We start from the raw sequence: 7,056 nt of genomic DNA on the forward strand, positions 1-7,056 counted from the left end.
AGTAGTAGGACAAGCAGAAAGCAGTAGCTCTCCATGATGTCTAGTAACTCAGCTTACAAAGAACCACTTTTGGGCAGCATGGATGGAGTCAAGGAACACAACAAGCCATGCTGAGTTTGGCTTTTAGAAACCACAATAAGAAACAATGGTTTATCTATGGTTTCTCCATGCCACGTGACTTGTCATGTTGTCTGAACCCAGGATCGCGGTTTCCATGGTCCTGGTATGCAACCACACAGAGTCCCCTGGAACGAGCAGTATGTGCAGGGGCTGTTCCAGCCATCCAGGCTGTACGTGTGGACCAATGAAGCAGAGGCAAGTGTCACAGGCAGGGAGCAATGCACCTTAGGATTGAATTTTAGGCACAGTGGCTCATGGGATATGTGCCAACAGCGGGGAGACAGAGCAGGGAGGTCGGAAACTGTGATAACATAGAAACCACTTGATTGTCTGTCAGGTAGTTCAGTGTGAAAAACAAACACACTGCAAGTCTTGATAACCATGTAGCATTGTTCGTCATGTTGTGTGAATGCAGCCTATGAGACAGGAACATTTTATGCCCCTTAAAGGTCAGGAGGCAAGGTTCCTCCCTTCTAGGAGTCAAAATCCACAGACCATTTTCTTTGCAACCATTCTTTATTGCTCCCAATTGTGAATCCCCAAAATGAATCTCTGAGCATGCACAGAGCATTTTGTTGAACCCAGTCCAGTGTTTACCTCCAAGAACTCTGCTTGGGCCATCTCTTCAGGAGGGACTTTCTGAAAGTGAGCACACCTCTCTCCCCATCCTGTTCATTCAATTGGTCCTCCATGGGGTCAAGAGCTTGGGGCGGGCGGTGAACTGCATCTGGGAAATCCTCAGAGACTCCTCCCACTGGCTGTACACCTTGGTCCTTCCCAGTTCCCAGGAACTGCCTAGCTTGGTGAAACATCTGGCCTTGAGAGAAGCACCTCTGCCTGTTTCATCTCAGAATCCTGCACAATCCCAGTGCAATTTGTTTCACGTTCAGATTCCAAATCATCTGGGATGCAGCCAGCAGTCCGTGAGAACGATTGCCCAAAACAGCCAACCTTCTCACTCACAACACTGAATCTGGGATTCCTGCAGGGATTGCTAAGCCCATGAGAATATTCCAACTGCTTGCCATCTTTCCCTCTTTCTGAAACAGCTCTAACATTCAGGTCCAATGTATAATACCAGCTTTCAAAAGGGGGTAGAATAACCATTTGGTGCTGGAAATTTTAAATCAGGACAGCAGTCCGGTGGAAACCATTAACCATGCTGTGGCTCAGTACCGTGGCCCTGGTCCTAGTCCCCTTCTCATGTGCCGGCCACTCTCAGTCTTAAAACCTGAATTATATTCCATCTGGCTGAATAGGCTCACACTCCGTGGGAGAACATGCAAGGCTTGTAGACTCCAACTCCTGGTTTCAAGTGGGACTTGAAGGCAGGGATGGCAACTGGGGACCCTCCGTATGTTGTTGGCCTAAGCTCCCATCTTTCCCCACCACTGGGCTAGGAGTAGTCCAACGGCACTGAGAAGGCCAGACATTCCCTTCCCCACTTTAAAACATGCAAAGAATGCTTGGTTTTGTAGTACTGTTTGTGGACCTCCTCTTTTAGATTTAGAGCATCCTCCCCCCATTTCCTTGGCCACGCATGTCCGTTTCTATACCTGCAGGCCAGCCCTACCAATGGGCACATGCCAAATAGCAGGGAGTGGCAACAATATTTGGAAGGCATTGCTGTGTGGAGGATTTTTTCCAGGGGCCTGTACTGACATAAGATTCAACTGTCAGTCTGGATCCAGCTTCTATGCCGCAGTTCATGATCTCCTGGCAAGTTTTCTCGCATACTTCCTCTGCCTTTAACTTTTACCAGAATCACACAGGATCAACTATGTCTGCCTGGGCTGGACTCAGAACCAAAACTACCGATCTGATGGGGTTGCTGCAGTTAGCCTTTACCTTCCAGAATTAATCTTCTTGTCTTAAAACATGAAATAAAGTACAGATGCCTATCACTTGCAGACAAGTGGCTATCCCAATATTGAAAAGGACCATGTTTATCTTTTTATGATGCTTCGCTTCTGTCCCATTGTTTCTTGTTTATCTCATTTACAGCCATCTTAGTTTCCGTAAGATGCCTATAATGTTTTTTACTCATTTAGTTTGGTTTCTCTCTGGCTTCATTGCACTGATTGTGATTCATGCTTCCAACACCATCTGCCTTCCAATTGTGCAAGGACATCTTCCACACCTTTGATGCTACATGGAAACTTCTTCCAAAGAAACCTTTTTAGCACTCAGAATTTCTCAATTTATCTAAGAAGGATTTTTAACACTTCTTTTCAACATATCGCAGTGCCAATTTTTCTAACTGAAGGCAGGTTCACAGAACTGCGTATGTTCTTTATGCACTCAAAAGCTTCGGCACATAACTATTAAGAGAAACTGCTATAGGTTATGCTCAAGTGACAACCCACCCCGCAAATAAGCTGCACAATGTGTATTCTTTGTACAACAATCCAGAGTGTACCCAACATGCAGTTAGGCTCAGTGTGTTTCCCCCAACTTCTGACTTGGTCCTCCCATGGGTATCCCAGAGACCTCTACTGCAGAATCCATTGCATCTTATCTCTCCATTGCAACTGCACCCCTTTTCCAGTTGCTTCACCTTCCCCCCCTTACCTTTCTTTTTGAATATAATTTTTGCAGTCTCTGAAGCAACTGCCCCTGATGGCCACTGACAGTGCAGACTATCCCTTGTTCCTCCCTCCCTCCCTCCCTCCCTCCCTCCCTCCCTCCCTCTCTCTCTCTCTTTTTGCTCCAGAAATTGTGTATTTTTCACTTCGTTTTGCATTGTTGTTGGATTTTGGCAGTTGCACCAGTGTGCTGTAGCCTTGTCTCATCAATGCCCTGCCTGGTTTGCCCTGCCAAATTCAAGTAGGGCCATCCATGAACATTGACAAAGCAATAGGTTGTATCTTGCGTTGTGCTTCACTTGACAGCTGTTTAACAGTGAGCTGCCAAATGAGAAGCAAAGCTGTGTGGGATTTTATCTTGCAAAATGATCTGGCAAGTAGTTCATCTTCGCAGTGAGATTCTCCAGGGGGTTTTTTGGGGGTGGGAGTGTCTGTTTGGACCTTACGATTTTCAGTGTCTTCTACCTTTTTCACCCTTTCCTGAGACTCTAAGCACTCAGCAAAGTGGAAAAGTGCACCCCATTCACAAACTTGCTTATAAAATTGGGGTTTTGTCAGGACACATCTGGATTTTTTTTAAGGAAAAACATGCAACCATGAAATTGTGACATCATCCAGGACATGGACAAGGCAAGACTATCCATGATTTGGGAGAATCAGCATTGCATACTTGCACAACTCCAAAAAAGCAACCTGTTTGTTAAAACATGAACAATGTATCAATTCAAGGCACATGACAAAGATTCTTCTGTTCCTTGGGCACTTTCCGCAGCATTGATTTCAGGGATCACAAAAAGTCATCTCCAGAACAAGCAGTGGGGAACTGTGGCTACCAAAAAAGAGGACACAGTCAACGCAGGGGCAAGCAAGCCAGTGCCAGTTCCTGCAAAGCTTTGTTTCGCCATTTGGTGGAGCTGCTGTCACTGGATGTAACCTGAGCAGCAGTAACCAGGGGGTTTGGCTGCTTTTGCCAAGCTGTTTGCTTGCCACTTCTCTTTATTGGCAATAGGGTTGCTTTCTGGGTTCAGATGACACTGCAACCCAATCTGGGTACAGCAACCACTAAAGTGAGACATGAGTTGGTAGCAATCTGAATTCGTAAAACACAACAACAATGGGTTGTTGGGTTGTTGTGTCATGTGAAGCCAGCATTATGAGAATGAGGACGGCCTCAGGTCCTTCCCATGCAATAAAGGTCATGAAAAATTGAAGTTCTGTCTGTGTCAGTAAGCAAGAATCTGTTCTTTATGGGAGCAGCTTCTACAGCACTCAGATTTCCACCAAATGAAGACTTTGTTCATTCCTGGTAGGCCTTCCTCATATGATCTAACTGGAGGATATGCTTTTTTTCAAATGTTCCCTGCAATGAATTTTGTATAAGCTCCAGAACCCAAGAAGCTGATGTGCAATGAGATAAGTTAGAGTGACTTTTCAATTTGAAATTCTATGTATCCATGTCTCCTTTGTCTCCCCCACTCCATTTTTTTTTAAATTCTCTGCCCCAAAATAAAGGGGCAGAGAATTTTATATTGGACATTTTTAAAAGGAAATTCTCCTCACCATGCAAAGGGCAGCATAGTTATACAACTACCATTTGCATTTTTAGGATTTTCACAAAACCTTTTGCTAATTCTACATTCTGAGTTTGTGCAAATCTATCTAAACATCTTTCTCTTTTTCCTAAAGCTGGACCTAAGGGAACCATGGCAGGAGGGCCAGGAAATTCCCCAATCCCTGGACAGACTGGACTACCCAAAAGGGTTTCCTTCTCCTGAAGGTTCATCTGAGTGTCATTATCATTAGTTCTTTGGGGGATAAAATCCTTGTAAGAAAAATGGGGATCCCTGAGCAGGAAAATTATTCTTTCTAAAATTCAAAACAAACAAAGGAAGAAACAAAGGAACAAGTGGGGGGTATTAACTGGAGATGGCAACATATGTATTCACCACCCATAATAGTCCATGAATGGGGCTTCCAATTTATACAATGAAAGCCAAGCCTGGAAGCTGGGATTCTGGACTGCGAGGGTGTTTTGCAGCACAAACTGGCTCTCTTCTCCTAAAAGCATGCAGCAGGAGACTTCATGATATATTTGGTGGCATCTGACAAGGGTCTCCTAATTGCAGAGCAGATGTGCACAGCAGTATATGTGGAAACCAAAAGAGAAATGCATAAATGACAGCTGTGAGGCAGATACTGGAACTTGGGTGCATGGAATGGGAACAGGTGCCATAAACTGTCTTATGCCAGCTCTGGATACATGGCTGGCTTTTTGCAAGAAAAATGCAGGCATGCGGAGTGGGTTATCTGGATCAGGACCCTAATGTCTGGGGTTGAGGAACTTTACTCCTTTGTGTTGTGTGCACACACCCATTAAGGTTGCAACCCACGTGGCTTTTTCATGAAGGAAAATTCCCCATACAGAGCTTTCCTGAACTGTTGTTCAGTTGTGCAACAGAAACAAGCAAGAACAGTCAATTAACAGCCTCACACAGAAAAATTGTTAGTCAAAATCTCCAGAAAAAAAGGAAGAAAGCAGTATTATGTAGGCAGTCCTCAGTAGGTGCAAAATGACCTATTTGTTGAAACATTTCAGTAAATAAATAAAGTCTGTAAATTGGTGACTGTCAAGAGACTGGATGCAACTGATGCTCATAAAAAAGAATAAAGATGAATCTTTCACACCTGTTCTGGTTTGACTGCCCTCCCCAGAAGAATTAAGCAACTTCCATATGAAACCTTGTGCAAATCTGACAATGATGAACATATGGCTATATTAATTCCCACATTCTCCAGTTAATGTCGTTTCTTTACCGAACAGGTAAATATGGTGAGGTGGCTCTTCAGGAGCAAAGAAAGAAGGAACGTTTAAAAGGCTTTATTGCTTGTGCTTGTAACCCTGCTTCATCTAGTGAGCAGGTGAAAGCTAAAAGAAACCTCCAATTCCACAGTGGTGTTGATATCTTATAATCAGACTACCTGTTGGTTTTGGCCTGATTTGAGAGGATGACCCAATAGAACCTCCCAAATTTGAAGTGCTTCTTTTCCTTTTAAAACAAAACCAAACCCTGTAGGGGATCAAATTTCATTGATGTTAAATTGTAAAGTCTCAAGTGCAGAAGGATCTGAGCTGCCATCAAGTTCATACCATTGGTTATGGAGCAATGAGTCCAAACATACTTCCAAAAGAGGCTTTTATAGGTCAAGCCTTCTGTCTCATTCACCAAACTTTACAGAGGGAAGGCAATCTCTTCATGTTGTCATCTTCCTTCTCTCTTTTCCCTTCGATTGCCTTTTTCCGTAGCTGAGAAATAGCTTAAGAATGAAAAGCTGGAATAGCTGCACAATTTCTTTTCTGGGTAGGGCTAGGGCCCCTCCAGCTAGAAGCATCTGTTGTCTGAACCCACCTCATTAAAATTCTAAGAATGACGCATGGTCACAGGACAGTCTAGGTAAGTAAGCTTAGGGGGAGAAAGATGAACAAGGAGGTCATAGATCAAATCAAGCCACAGCTTTTCCTAGAAGCAAACATTGACCAAAGGGAGGCTGCCGTACTTTGGATACATCATGAGAAGACAGGACTCCCTGGAGAAGACAGTCATCCAGGAAAGCTGAAGAAAGAAGAAGGCCAACTATGAGATGGAATACTTCCTAATGGAAGGCCCAACCTTGAGTTTGCAGGAGCTGAGCAGGGCTGTCATGGAGAGGACATTTTGGAGGGCTTCCTTCGTCAGGACACCATGTCACAGAACAAGCTCAGGCTCAAAATAGGCATTACTTACATTTGTACCTAGCAGCTACGTCTTTTGCTCATGTCTGCTCAAGGCTAGGCAAAGAGACTGCAGCACTGCTCTTAGAGGCCTCCTCGGCTCCACGTTAGGTCCTGGTCAAAGTAAGGAGCCCTGTATCTGCTCCAGAAGAGCGGTGCAGCTCGGTTGAGATGCCAAGTATGAATTCCAGGGACCCAGGTTTTGTAAATTTCTGCCCAGAGAGCGTCTGCTTTTGGACAGTATAGAACTGAAACCATTTTTAAACTCTTCTATTTTATACTGTATTTTAAACCTTTTACTCTTTTATGGTGTGTTGTATGTTGTATTTTTTAAAAGCTTTTATATACCGTCCCATTTGTATTGCATGGCCTTAACTGTCAGGAACCTCTTAAAGAACTTCGCCTATCAAGCTCTATCGAAATGCAATATGCTGTGCTGCAGTTTACAGATAATTTTATCTTGCATTTTCTGGTTTCAACTGTCGAGAACCGCCCAGAGAGCTTCGGCTGCTGGGCGGTACAGAAATACAAGCGATCGATCAAGGGATCGATGGATCTATCAGATGCCCCCTAAGTGGGAAG

Source organism: Varanus komodoensis, unplaced genomic scaffold, assembly GCF_004798865.1.
Source record: "Varanus komodoensis strain SLA01 unplaced genomic scaffold, ASM479886v1 scaffold28, whole genome shotgun sequence".
NCBI lineage: Eukaryota > Metazoa > Chordata > Lepidosauria > Squamata > Varanidae > Varanus > Varanus komodoensis.